The 14373-nt window shown below is 36.3% G+C and overlaps 1 protein-coding gene and 1 pseudogene across 11 annotated transcripts in view; both read right to left on the minus strand.

The window, feature by feature from the left end:
• The window catches only part of LINGO2 (leucine rich repeat and Ig domain containing 2), a 1109656-nt gene that overhangs the window by 263128 nt on the left and 832155 nt on the right, over nucleotides 1-14373 (minus strand). The window lies entirely within an intron of this gene.
• LOC119231181 (peptidyl-prolyl cis-trans isomerase A-like) lies at nucleotides 1611-2570 on the minus strand (annotated as a pseudogene).

Raw genomic sequence — 14373 nt, forward strand, 5'->3', positions numbered from 1 at the left:
CTGCGATTTTGTAAAGAAAGATCTGAAAGTACTTCAAATGCCATACCTCTAAGGATCTGAAGATACCCTGGTCTCACCCCAGATTATCCTTTTTCACTGACTTCAGCAAACAAACAGGATAAATATTCTAACCTCTGCAAGCACGGATTCTCTCAGTAGTTCTCAATTACCATCTGCAAGCACTTTATTTGAAAACCAAAGAGCCCTTTCCCCTCCAGCCAGCCTGTGAGGTGATGAAAACATGGGAGCTGAGCTTATCAGTGCTGTATCAAGCAGCTGAAAAAGTTGTAGCCCATGAGTCACGGCTCTTTTCATGTGTTTCCAGATCTGTGGGAGGAGAGACCTTTGGCTGGCAGCACTGGCGATCTAGCACCTATGATGATCACTTGAGAGAAAGAAAGACACTAGAGCCACCAAGAGAGCTACATAAACCTCCCACCTCCCTAAAGTGTGCTTATCTCCAATGCCACCAACAGGTCATGCCTCAAAATAGTGTAAGAGCCGAACCCCACATTCTCAAAAAAAAAGGGATAAATAAATTAAAATTCTACCACCTACCTCCCTTATGTGCAGCTAAGGAAAATCAAATGAAATAAACAAGCAAATTAGCAGCTGGTATGTGAGCTTCAGATCACGAATATGTTTTGAAGGCTCTGCCAACTAGTTCTTCCTGAATCGGATTTGTTCTTGTTGGGAAAATAATAATTAGTAGTCATACTACTAATATTAATGCCTGACATCTATTGAAAGTGTACTGTGTAACAGACATGACACTTGGCAATTCAATGCACATCCTAAGTAATTGTTACAAACTTCACCAGGCAGTGCTATAATCCAGATTTTACAGAGGAGTTAGAAGCTCAGAAAGGTTAAAAAATGTGTCCAAGTTCATGCATGGAGCAGGGATATCTGAGCAGAACCTATCCCCATTAACATCTGAAACCTGTTAATGGTTTTTAAATCACATGCTTTCCTAAAAATGAAGGAATATTTTCCTGAAAGATTAAGCATAGACATTGATTGTTCCCTATCTTTAATTGTTAAGTAATCCTTCAGTTCTTGTGATATTTTTGCAATTCAATAACAGTTGCCTTGACCTTGAGTCATTTCCTCTTTGTTCAGTGTATGCATGAAACACAAAAGAATATTTAGGACGTCTAAGTTAATTAGTTACAGACATAAAATAATTGTTCTCTGTTGTACCTAGTTTGCTCAGGCAATACGTGAGTCAGACTGCTACATTTATGTAGATGCCATTTTTTTATTGAGGCAACATTGGTTTATGGTTCTGTGTATGATTTAGAGAAATAGGTTCTAATAACTTTTTACCCAAGAAATCAGTTTTGAATTATTTAGCATGATTTAGAATTTCCCACATTTGTAGGGGAACAAGTATTTTCAGTGTCTGGATTCTACCATTTAAAGGGTCCCAAGTGTAAATCAGACATTTTCCTTCAGCAATTATTCCTCTTCCTCAGAGACAACATAGAATTTGTAATGGTATATGACAGAATAACCTCAAAATATTCAATTAAAGACACATGGAGGGGAAGGTGATTTAAATTGTTTCTATCATTTTTTGGATTATTATTAATATCATAATCATAAACTTAACTCTGCAAGCCAGCTAGACTTGGAATGGAATGAGGAAAATATGAAACTGAATGAACTATAGGGAGAGCATAAAGATTATAGGACATTTCAAGCAGAGATAAAAGGGTACTCTCCTGAGCTACAGAAAGAATGGTCAGTGGTTAAGACATAACGCAAGTCAAATTTATTAGATTTGTCCACAGTGAGTGAGCGATAATAACCATTTTGCCTGCTTTCTATTCCTGGACCCAAAACTCAATGGCTCACACAATATTCACACCCTCTTTTACCTTGCCAAAGACCACATGCTCGTCATCCAACCACTCAGGCTTGGCAGTGCAGATGAAAAACAGAACCATTTGTGTTGTGTCCTGCAGCTGCCACAGACAAGATCCCAGGACCTGTATACTTCAGAACAAAACTCTCATCATCCAATTTCTCCACATAGATGGACTTGCCACTAGTATTGCTATGGCATGTGAGGTCACCACTCACACACATGAATCCTGGAATAATTCTGAGAAAGCAGGAAACTTTATAACTAAATACTTTCTCCCCAGTGCTTGGAACATGAAAGTTTTCTGCTGTCCTTGGGACGTTGCAAACAGCTCAAAAGACATGCAGCCTAAGTGCTTGCTGTCAAGAGCCATGTCGAAAACACAGTGGGGTTTTCCACAGCTGCACAATGTGGTAAGTCTGGCTGTGGTGGCATCTGCAAGGCACTATCATTTTTTACATTTGAATTGGAAACCTACCAAGCTCTGTAAGGGGATTCCTGTGGTTTCAGATGGGCTAATAAGTACACCAAAGGAAAGTCTTCCTGTGATACTTTGAGAGTAAAGAAGAAAGTTAAACATGGGCTGTCCCCATTCTGATGCCTTAAATATCTAGGTGGTATGGAAAAGGAGAGGAGTCTCTAAAGAAGTCGCTGAGTCTTCCAATCCCTGGTGTTCTTTGGCTACAATTTTCAACAAGGATAAGAGTACATATACACCATGGAATATTACTCAGCATTCAAAAAAGATAAACACATGCAATTTGCAGCAACATGGATGGCACTGGAAGGGATCATGCTCAGCGAAATAAGCCAGAAAGAAAACGAAAAATACCGGATGGTCTCACTCATAGCAGGAATCTAGAAAACTTAAATAAGGGACCAGGAAAATGAATAACTGTAAGAAAGTAAAAATCAAAATCAACAAACAACTATGAACCAGAGACACTCTATGGGGTTGGGGGGCGGGGAGGGGAGGGATTGGGGTCAAAATAAGGGGGTTGCAATTGTATGGGGAATATAAAAATAAAAAATTATAAAAAAATAAAAAAGAGATTTACAAAAATGTAAAAAAAAAAATTCATATTAAACACACACACACACACACACAAGAGTTTGCATGTCTCAAACTCTAGCTCACCTATCTCCTGTGTTCTTTCCTTGTGAACAAACTTGGTTCATGTCTGCTTCAGAATCTCTGTAATTTCTAAGTCTCCCTCCTGCTCTCTGGCTTTCTCCTTCTCAACAGTCACCTCGAATGCCACCTCCTTGGAGACGCCTCCCTAATAACTCTCATTCTCATTTCCTGGAATTTACTTTCTTTATTGAATTTACTAATCTTGATGATGATATTTTATTCATTTGCTCACTTTCTCTATGAGAACTAAAACAGCCTTCGACAATTGCCTCTCTTTTCTATTCCCTTCCCTTTTGTTTCCTATTTCCTCTGCCCCTGAACCTTCACTAGCTGACAGCAGGATTATAAAAACAACTTTTTAAAGGAACTGTTCTGGCAAATTTTTTAGGTGGGATCACATTACTGATTCTGAATAAGAGGCCGACAACAAAAACCACCTCCAGTTCTTCCAGTGACCAGACCTACCACAGCTGAAGGTGAAACTGCTTTCTAAGTCAGACCTTAAGGGCTGGTACCCCTCTTGCCTCACCCCATAATATCCCAACCATGCTTCAACTTGGAAAGTTACCTTATCTTCCAGGTGCTTCCAATGTACATCTGCTGAATAAAATTTTAGATCTCTGTTTGAGTCTCTTTAATATCAACTATTTTATGGCTTTCTCCATTAGAATGTAAGTTTTTTAGTGTCCTCACCTTTAGGGTTGTCCTTCCTGTCTCCCCACCATCACCAGAATTTAGGATCATACCTCTCCTTGGGGGGGTGCTCAATCAATATTTGTGAGCTGACTTTTATTTTAAACAGGAAACCAGCTTGTTTCTAGCACTCAATGTAATTGATTCTTGCCTGTCATGTGAACTGATTATGTGTCCCCTTGCTCCTTGACCTTGCTCCTTGGAGAAAGCAATTTATCTCATGCCCAATAGTTATCTTGCTTCTCAATGAAGTTCCTATAAGGCTCTTCACTATCCTATTTACACTGGTTTTATGGCCTTCATTATTACCTAATCTTGTCAGTGAAAAAAGCATGGTGGGCTTTGTAAAATATAAATGAAACTGGGCTGTTTTACACCACACTTGAAAAAGGAAACCATGAAAACACCCTGGAATCTTTCATTCAGGGAAAATGGTCACTTAGTACTTTGGTGATCAAATCCCTAAATGTGAGCACCATGACAAAACATCCCAGATACCCCATGGTCCAGGAAATTCGGTGAACAACTGCAAAGAAAGAAATCTGAAGCTTCCAATCACAGGAAGGAGGACACTGCTCGAATTTTGCCATATTTTGTTTAGAACCCACTGTTTCATTTAATTAACTCTTTCTCTATAGGAGAAGGTTGGGCTGCTATTATGACTCTGGGTAACCGAGGATCCCAATAGGTCCAGGGCAGGGACTACAAACACCAACCTCCAACATTGGGACTTAATCCCTTCATAGTAGCTTCACCTAAATGTGTGATTCTTGGCATCCTGACTTATGGAGTAATCCTGAAAGAAGCCCCGTGCTCTTCTGACATAACAATATTTAGACTCATACCCCAGACACCAGGCCAGAACTAATTTCCTTAGCAAATGCAACAGGCACAGCTATTATCCATCTACCTAAAAAGCAGAAGGACAAAAGAGGAATTCCATTTTCCTCCAGTGACAAAGCTCTTCTGACTATAAACAGACTAAGCAGCTGCCACACTTGAGTTACAAACAGTTAAGAGGCCATCAGATCAATGAAGGAGCAGAGTAGATGGGGAGAAATGGATATCTGTGAGCTAAAATGGAGTTAAAACTAATTACCATAGATCATGATATAGGAACATATTTTTAAGATTCATGTTGCTATAGGACCTCAGTGAACAAAGCATAAAATAATTAGTTGTAACCAAAAGAATCAAAATGTCTCCTCTCTCCCCACTGTTCCACTATGATCCCTCATACAAATTTCTACTGTGTCATTCCAAGGTCCAGCTCATTTAAGAGAGTAATTAAGGGGGCCTCCCCTGGTGGTGCAGTGGTTGAGCGCTGGGCTGAGAAGCTGCCCACAGCCTCTGCAGCACCGGCTGGATCCCCAGCCACGGGCGAGGGATCCACATGGCACACAGACCTCTCCTGCCGTGCCCGCTGCTCCCCTCAGCAGTGTACCTCATCGATCTGCCTGTTCTGTTCCCCACTCTGGCTCTGGTGAATCCGCTCACCCTCCCGCACTTCTGACTGCACCCAGTGCTTGTATAAATAAATGAATAAATAAATCTTTTTTTTTTTTTTTAAAGAGAGTAATTAAGGTCAATTTCTGAGGGTAACTTTTTTTCTTCTGGAAATTTGAAAATGCATGATGAATTTTTGGATTGAACTGACATTAAGATAGTACATTTGATGGCACATTTTAATTTTTTTTCACTGAGTTCATAAATAACTTGGAAAATTTCCCCTGCTTTAAATGAGGAGAAAACCACATCATGCATAATACTATCTGAACTGTGCAAATTGAAGATTTTCTTTAATTTACCTCTTAAAATTAAATTTATTTACCAATCATGTCAGTCCTCCAAGACAAATTCACACCCTTTTTTATTAGAATGCAATTTCTTTGTAGGTTATTCTTCCCATGTCAAATTGAATCAGTTAGATAAAGTGCAGATAACTGCATTTTTCATAAAGCAATCACAGGTAATGCTCCCTTGAAGGTTCCATCCTTCAATAACACCCAATAACACCCAAGAAGTAGGTGCTTCTTTTTCAAACCAACTTCAGAACAAGATTTACCAGTTATTACTGGTATCTTTCTTCAGAGTGTGTCACACCAACAGTAGCTTAGCTCTTGGTGATTGTCAAGTGTATTCAGAGCAGTTTTATGTGGTCCCTGAAACTAATTAAGTTAGGAACTCACTGATATTTAGAATAGATAGAAGGTTCATCCTCATTCAGCAGTAGAGAAGCCTTATTGATTTGCTGTCACTGTGGGTATCTTCATCTCTAAGCCCCAAATCATGTCTGATTCCAGTCCAGAGTGCTGGACTTGTCCATTCTGAAGTCCATTTTCTAAGTATACCAAGTCCAGCTTAATTGCTTCTCCCTCATGTTGAACATGGAGTTTTCCTTAATTTCAGTTTCATTTGTCTTCAGCACTTCTTTTGCCTGCTTCATTCTCCATTATAAAGCCTATCTCTTGTCTCCCTTCTTAACCCCCTTAACTCTCAAGCTCACTTCAAGCTCACTGCAAACACAGGAATGTGTCTTCTGTAAAAGTATCAGGCTCATCAATAATATGTGATGTTGGGAGATATGTTGCACAGTATTAAAATAAGAAAAAAATTGAAAATTCCAGCCCGTTTAAAAAAAAATACTGGATAAAGTAAATGTTAAAAAAAAACCTGATTTCAAGAAGTGAAAGATTCCCCATTAAGTCATTTTCTATCTTTATGTAAAATTAATTTACTATTTACTTTATGCAAAGAAATAGAACAGGGTGGGGAAAATGTAAAGTCAACCTAATCCTACTCAGATCAGGGAGTTGAGTAGAGCACAGTTAGAAAAGGGTGTCAACATCTAATGGTGTGTGAAACCACACACATCTGGTTTCAACCATGGCTCAACCACTATCACTGGGTCACACTGGTAAGTGACTTGGGCTTCCTGAGCTTCAATCATCACTTAAAGAAAATGAGCACAGTAATACCTCATAGAGCTTTTGAAAATAAAAGGTAAAATATACAAATTGCTTTCTGCATGGCTAAAAATCAAAGGAATTTTACTATCTTAGAAATTCTGAAATCTTCTTATCAGTAGCCCACTACTTTTGGATTTTTCAGATGATGATGATATAGGCTTGTTTAATTTTGACCCTGATATCTATTAATAATACAGATAGTAGCCTCCTCTTTTAATTTACACAGAACTACAATCAGTCACAGAGCTATAATCACTGTCTCTCACCACTATCTTCATCTCTATTAAAACATCTATAACCAGTTCTTACTTTGTCATGAAGCTTTACAAGATTGTTCCATGGCTCAGTCACTTCACCTTGGTCTAAATATCTATTATGTATGTAACCTGTCACTTGCTAAAATCCTCCATGGGGTCTTGCTCTGTGGTATTTTGAGTCATTGCCAAAGGGAGCCAACATGGATTCAAAAGTATGTCTAGCCATTTCACATTCTTCTGTTCCTGCCACAATGTTGTTGGTAACACTAATGTTTCAGTTAGGCACTGCCATCCCAGTGGGTACCTATGTCTCTGCATGATGCCTGTGGTGCTTCCAGATCCTGACTTATATGTAGACAAAGTTGGAGACAATTCCTCCATTCCTTTTGTTATCCCCTATTAAAGGATACAAACTTTGTGTTCAATAACCTATAGATATGAGTACTAGATCATGAATATTAATATATTACATAATAAATTCAGTTGTATGTCACAATTTTTCCTTAAAATTCTCCTATGAGTCAGTGATGAAAGGTAATGTTATATCAGGAACACAGTCATGCAGCCGATCATACCACTTCTCTGGATGACTAAGACTCAGTTATTAGGTCAGAATTACTGATTCTCTTCATTTAAATTGTATTATTCTAGGAAGTTCTTCAGTCCTTCAAATTCAATAACTCTGGCAATTGCCCCCATAGAAGCTGAGATTTTCCTACATAGGAATCTCCTGTGTGGAATAGTTTGGGGCATAATTATAGAACACATTGTATTCATACCATTTATGATGCTCATTTTCCTCAATCCTATGCTTCTTCATTTTATAATTTAGTTTTTTTTAATGTAGCTTTGATTTGTCTTGCTTCTATAATGTAAGTACTTTCAGGACAATAAAGAGAGTATAACAAGCTCTGAGAAGCAAAGCACTATGTTATGACAGTAGATATTAGCAAATATTTTCTAAGTGATAGTTTCAGAGAATGCTAAATGAAGTGATAAACAAAATTTTGAAAGAATAGACATCTGATGTGAAAGAAGTGTACAGAAAATTCTCATTCATTAATTCAGGAAAACAATTATTGAGAAGTTACTAAATGTTTAACGCTTCATTAGCGTTAAACTAGACTACAATGTAATTCACACACAACAGTGCCAAGAGGAGCTCTCAGTTTAACAAATGAATTAAATATGTTCAAAGGGACAATCCATTACCTTAATGATAATAACAAGTATAGAGTAATATGAGAACATGAACATGCAAAGAAACCCAAGAATGTTCTAAGATTATGAATCTAGGTTCTTAAAAATAAACATAGGTAACTATGGATGAAGTTTCTAATTGCCTGAAGATGATCTTTGTGTACTGTCCCTCCTATACTAGTACTTCCAAGTTTAGTTTCAATTAAAACAACTTTCCTTTGCTCTTCTTCAGAGTGGAGGGTTCAGAATGGAAGTAAAATACCTGGAAGATGTTTCGATATCACGGTAATCTGGATGATTGGTAATGCTTTGGGGCAGCTCCTTATGTGGCAAGTAGTTAATATATTTGGTGGCTTTTTTTAATTTCAAAAAGAAGGAAAGAATTGGGTCATTCTCTTTGTATAAAGCAAGCAATGCTAAACAGGTAAATAATCAAAGATTAGGCCAGTTTTCTGTAGTGATTTTTCTATCAGACAATTGAAAAAATATATTTCCCTAAAGTCCTCTTGATCAGATCTTGAACTGACTCAGATCAGAATGTTGAGATCTAGTGAGTTTCCTTATGTACAACAACCCTAGTACTTATTTCCTTATTAATAACAGTAACTGACACAATATACAATTTATTATAATTGTTTGAAATGCCCTTTTTAAAATTTTCATTCAGATACAAAAATAAATTGATTGCAAACTCTGAAATAGCTTCTTTGATTTATTTTCAAATATGGAGAGAGTTACTGAAACAGCATCAGGTATATGTATAGACAGAACAGGTAAAATTTACGAACACCTAAAGTATACCATAAATGTCATGCTTTATGAGTAGAAAAATGATTTCATTAAAAAAAGTTAATATAGTGTGTAATCTGTAAACACTGGGAAGGAATTTTACTTCCAATGTTTTAAATGTAATATTCAAATCCTGAATTAGAATTTTTCAGTCCAGTTGATTTCAAAAGTAAATAAGAGAATGTCTTTTTTATTTTAACCATTACAAGTCTCAATTGACTGTTAAAATATCTCCTATATTTCATGACTATAATAAAATGTCACATGAATATTCATTCTTTCACCAATTCATTGATTCACTTCATAAATATATATTAAAGTAGTACATTAGGTACTACTTTATTTTCATTCATTCAAATGATCAGTATCTGCCATTTGTGAGGTTGTTTTAGGTGTGAAGATTGCTATAATAGGAAAATACCAGTGCCTGACAGTAAGATGTTTATGGTCTAGTGGAGAAGAGAAATAGAAATGGGGAACGCTAGTTAATACAGGGGGAAGTGGCATGGCAAATGCATTCTGTCACTAACTGAATCATACTATCTTAAGGCAAATCTGGCAGATATATACACTCACTTCTATAGATCTCACATTACTTAGGTTGGATTTGTGACAGGCTTGTTTCTGGAATAAAATTGTAAAGGCCTTCCTGATATATTCAAAACACAGTTATTAGGTTTCTGTATGTGGAATGTGCTTGCTTGAACTTATAACTGCTTGAAACAAGAAACAAGCTGCCATGTGATAAAGGCATGCTGCTTTTGATCTTTATAATCCAAACATCTGGGGGAACTTCAATGTCCAGTCATAGATTTCCACTTAAACTATGCCCTTGACTACATCTCACAGATATGCCAGATAAAGAAGCCAGCCACATACTCACCTGGGAGGAATAGGATTAGACTTGGCAATTAAAAAGTTACTGAATTCAATTATCTTCTGATTAATTAGAGACCTCAATTTGAAGCAGACAAGTTATTTCCAAGATATGAATCTTTTATAGTAAATGCATCATATTGACTAGAGTGAGTTATGGGACATATCTCGAAAGGGTAAGACAACTATAACTCACAGGTGAATAATGGGCAGAGTTTAGGACAAATGAGAGCAAAGTGCAATTTACCATCTCTTTCAGGATAGTTTTTTTTGGAATGTCTCCAAGTCATGTTATTTCAGAAGGTTCTGGCTTGATTAAGAATTCTATTTGATGAAAGATCAGATGAAATAAATACTGCCCTTTCTGCTAGTGAAGATTGTGTTTTGATTCTGCTGCAAACTCAGATGAGGAAACAAACACTATTTTTGAAATATAAATTATTATAATTTAGATAAGACACTGTGCTATAATAGCTATAATAACTGTGCCCCTTTGGCCTATATCAGATCAGATTTGATGGCCATACTGGCAAAAAATATGTCTAGAAGATGTTCAGAAAAAGATCAAAGGCTTTCCATGAGATACACATTTAAGAATTGGAATACACAAAAAAATTGGAATACACAAAAATTGGAAATACAAAGGCTTTCCATGAGATACACATTTAAGAACTGGAAGTTGTGATTCTGGGATTATAGGAATTTATTTGATTTTTCCGATTTTCTAGCAACTAGATTTAAAAAATCCCTGTGCAAAAGCTTTTACTTTTAGTTATTGCACACCCATAACAATATGTATCTTTTTCAATATTTACAACCCAACTCCCGGTAACTGAAATGCATTCGTTTGCATCTAAATTATTACATATGAATTGTTTTTTGCAGTACTTGTAGTTCTATTTATTATACTTTCTTACTTGCACTGTAGAAGCAGGAAAAGTAAGTGGCAGGAAAGAATAATATTGAAAAACAAGACCTTAGGTGTACTTTACTTTCATGGAATGATGGAAACAAACTTGTTCATATGTATAGCTAACACTGAAGGGTTAGTCTTTATTTTTCTTTAAGACATTTTAGATTAGAGGCCTGGATAGAAATGTATATATGTGATATTGATTATGATTGAATCCAAGTAAGATATACTGTAGGAGATTTAATGAGTTTTAGTGCCTTGCTGAATTCCAGTAACAGCTTCTTGAAAAGGTACTTAAACACTCAAAATTTTTCTATCAAAATCAGTTTTTAATCTACTTTGAATTGCTTGTATAAATACTATCATTTTTAAGAGATCACATTTTTGAATCACATTTCAGTATTATGTGCAATATTTCCAGTGCTGAAGATAGAATTTTTGTTTTCAATCCTGATCATTTACATCATATTTGCCAACTCACAACATTTTTCATAGATATTCTAGAACTCACTGTTCTTTTCAACCTTTCCATAATGGCATTTCTGTTAAGCAAAGACAAAGAGGAAAGCACAATTTGGTTTACAGTCATCAAAATTGACAAAGAATTATTGATATAATTGAGTAGAGAAGGCATATGTTTGTTATACATGCCAACTCTGTGAGTTATAAATGTTCTGGGAAAACAAAGATGAACAAGAACTGGTCCTTGCCTTAGAGGACTCACATTCTAGTGAGAGAAAAAGGTGATAAATGTATGTTCAGGGGCCTCCCTGGTAGCGCAAGGGGTTGAGACACAGCACTATGGAGCTATCCATGGCTGCTGGGGTGCAAGTTTGATCTCCAGCCAAGGGGTGACCACATGGTGCAGCAGACCTCTCCTGTCTCACCCACTGCTCCCCTCAGCAGTGCATTTCAGTCAATCTGTCAATCTGCCTGTTCTGCTCCCCACTCTGTCTCCAGTGAGTCCTTTCACCCCCTGCACCTCTGGCCTGTACCCCAATTCTTGTATGCATCAATAAATAAATCTTTTTTTTTAAAGTATGTCCAAGGGGTCAAGAATGACAAATGAGAGTTAGCAAGATATCTAACACAGGGGAGGACAAACATTGTGCAAAAACAATGAGGTTCAATGCATGCATGGGGATGTAAGTCTCAAGAGATAAAAAGAGTTTGATCATGGAGAACTTCACTTGTTTCACTAAGACATAAGTGTATTATCTGCAAGGAATGGAAATGGCATGAGATTTGCTTTTAGCTGTAGGTTTGAAAGGGTGGAGGTAGGGAGGCTTATTAAAAGACCACTATAACATTTCTTTTTTTTTTTAAAAAAAAAAATAGCAGTCTGGATAGAAATGTATATGTGTGATACTGATTATGACTTAATCCAAGTAAGAATCATTGTAGGAATCCAGTTGAGAAAGCACTTAGTCCAAATTAAGGGTGTGGCATTTGGACTGAAAAAAACTCTTTGAAAAACAGACATTGAAGTGGTGAGAAAAAGAGAGACGTTTCCTAGGTGGAGGGATGCTTTGGATGATGGTGTGGTGAGTTTGTGTAGGTAGATGCTATTTCACTTTTGCCCTGAATAATTTTGAAAAAATTATAAGACATCATTATAAAATCAACAATGGATTCCAGCATGTTTTAATTTCCTATAACTCGAAGTATTTAAAGCTACTACTATTGGATAGTCTAGCTCCTCTTGCAAGACTCAAGTGGCTGTGTCTGAGCTACAGCTGTAGTAGCAGCAATAGTATTAAGGATGGGCTTGCTGAGGGCTCCTTCAGTTTTATTAAGTCTATCTGAAGACATAATTTCTCATAATTAGAATTGCGATGTAGTCATGCTTTATGAGTTGCGAAGGTATTTGTGGCATAAGAGCTATGAGTTTTCTTTGGCTCACTTGCTAAGATTAACCAGACTGATATGGACTGGATTTCTAGGATGTTTTTTCCAGACAGCCTCATGGTTATGTCTTGACCACACAGTGACTATGGATACAAACCCTTTCCCCTTATTCCCATGCAAGCAAAGTCAAAACTCACAGCTTCTTGACAGTTCTTGTTGCTGCTTTCCCAAGATGTCTCTTGGGTCTCTCTACAGCTTTATGCTTATTTATATATTTACTGAATGAATTATAACACAACTAAACAATTTACACAAGTATAATGAATCCTGTTTAGATTTCCTTAAATGCAATGTCCCTTATTTTCCCTTATAATAAATGTTTTAACAGCTGTGTATTGAATAGATTCAGAATCTTTACCCTGACATTTAAAGACCTTCCACAATCCTGCTGGCAGTTACCTTCTCAAATATCTCTTTCATTACTTATGCTTGCAGATGCTTCCTTACAATATAATTACTCTCTCTTGCACAATTCACATTTTTCTCCCAAACCTCTGCCCTTGTCATAATCTTTGGCACAAATATCCCACCTAAATTCTTTAACTCAGTGCTCCTGAATTCTTTAATTCAGCTTTGACTCCTCCTCTTTCATGAAGCTTCATAAGGGTTCTTCTTCCTCTGAATCTCTAGTTAATATCATCTACCCAAGTCTTAGAGAACAGCTTTTTCATTTTATTGAACATGTAAATTATAGATTATGCATAGAGTTCTACTACCCAAAATATGAATATGAAGTTACCATTTGAAAAGTAATTTTCCAGTGAAAGGAAGTCTGTAGGTGTTGTCTTAACATGACAGTGTCTCTCTGGTCAAAAGCAGGGAGAGAGAGAATAGTGTAATGAATTTGCTTGAATGAAAAAAAATAAAATTCTAACCTTATTGATGGCATTAACATATCTACAGATAGAATATGTTTCAGGAGGGAATGGTCTGCTTTGATTAATACATAGGAATGACCAAAGGTGGGGGGGAAATATTAGCATGTTCAAAGGTAGGGGAGGAGAGAATAAAGAGAAGTAAGGAGAAAGGAGAAGTCAGAGGAGAGAGGAAGGGTCAGAGGTAAGCCTAAGTCTTTCATTTGGGTCTGTTTTTATCATAAATTAACATGACAAAAATGCATTTGATTAAAAATCCTTTGTACATGGGACATATCTTCAGACCACTATTCTAGGATGCATGTTGGAAAACCATTAAATTAATCTTGTTAGGGGAAAGACAAAATACAGATTTTTTAAAAAGACAAAATAATTGTTCACATAAAATTTAATTTGGTCATTTATGTAAATATTCAATAAATTATAAATGTATAAACTTGAATACTATATTAAAGCAACATTATACATGATGTTTATGTGTAAGTTTTCTCTTCTTTGTAAAAATGGGAAAAGTTTGTTATTGGCATTTATCATTAGCAAACATTAGTATAGAACCAGATCCTGTCATAACACTAATAGTTAAGGGGGCCTCCATAAAAAGAAACATGATGGATTCTACCTCTTAAACTACATTCAGATTGATGGAGAAGCAAAATACATATGCATGTAATAAGAAATTACACAATATTGTAAAGGTTATAATGAAGCAAATTTGCACACATGTATAGTGGTACACAGATTGGGTATTATTTTTAAGAAATAAAAAAGGATAAAGTAACAGAAAACTCTCAGGTGTTATAAAAAGATTTTGGAGAAAAACCCATCCTAACTCACATTACCTATGTGAACCTGCAAAATATTACTAACCTAAGTCTCATTTTCGTCATC

The sequence above is a fragment of the Talpa occidentalis genome, unplaced genomic scaffold (genome assembly GCF_014898055.3).
Source record: "Talpa occidentalis isolate TD23 unplaced genomic scaffold, MPIMG_talOcc4v2.1 talOcc4.7, whole genome shotgun sequence".
NCBI lineage: Eukaryota > Metazoa > Chordata > Mammalia > Eulipotyphla > Talpidae > Talpa > Talpa occidentalis.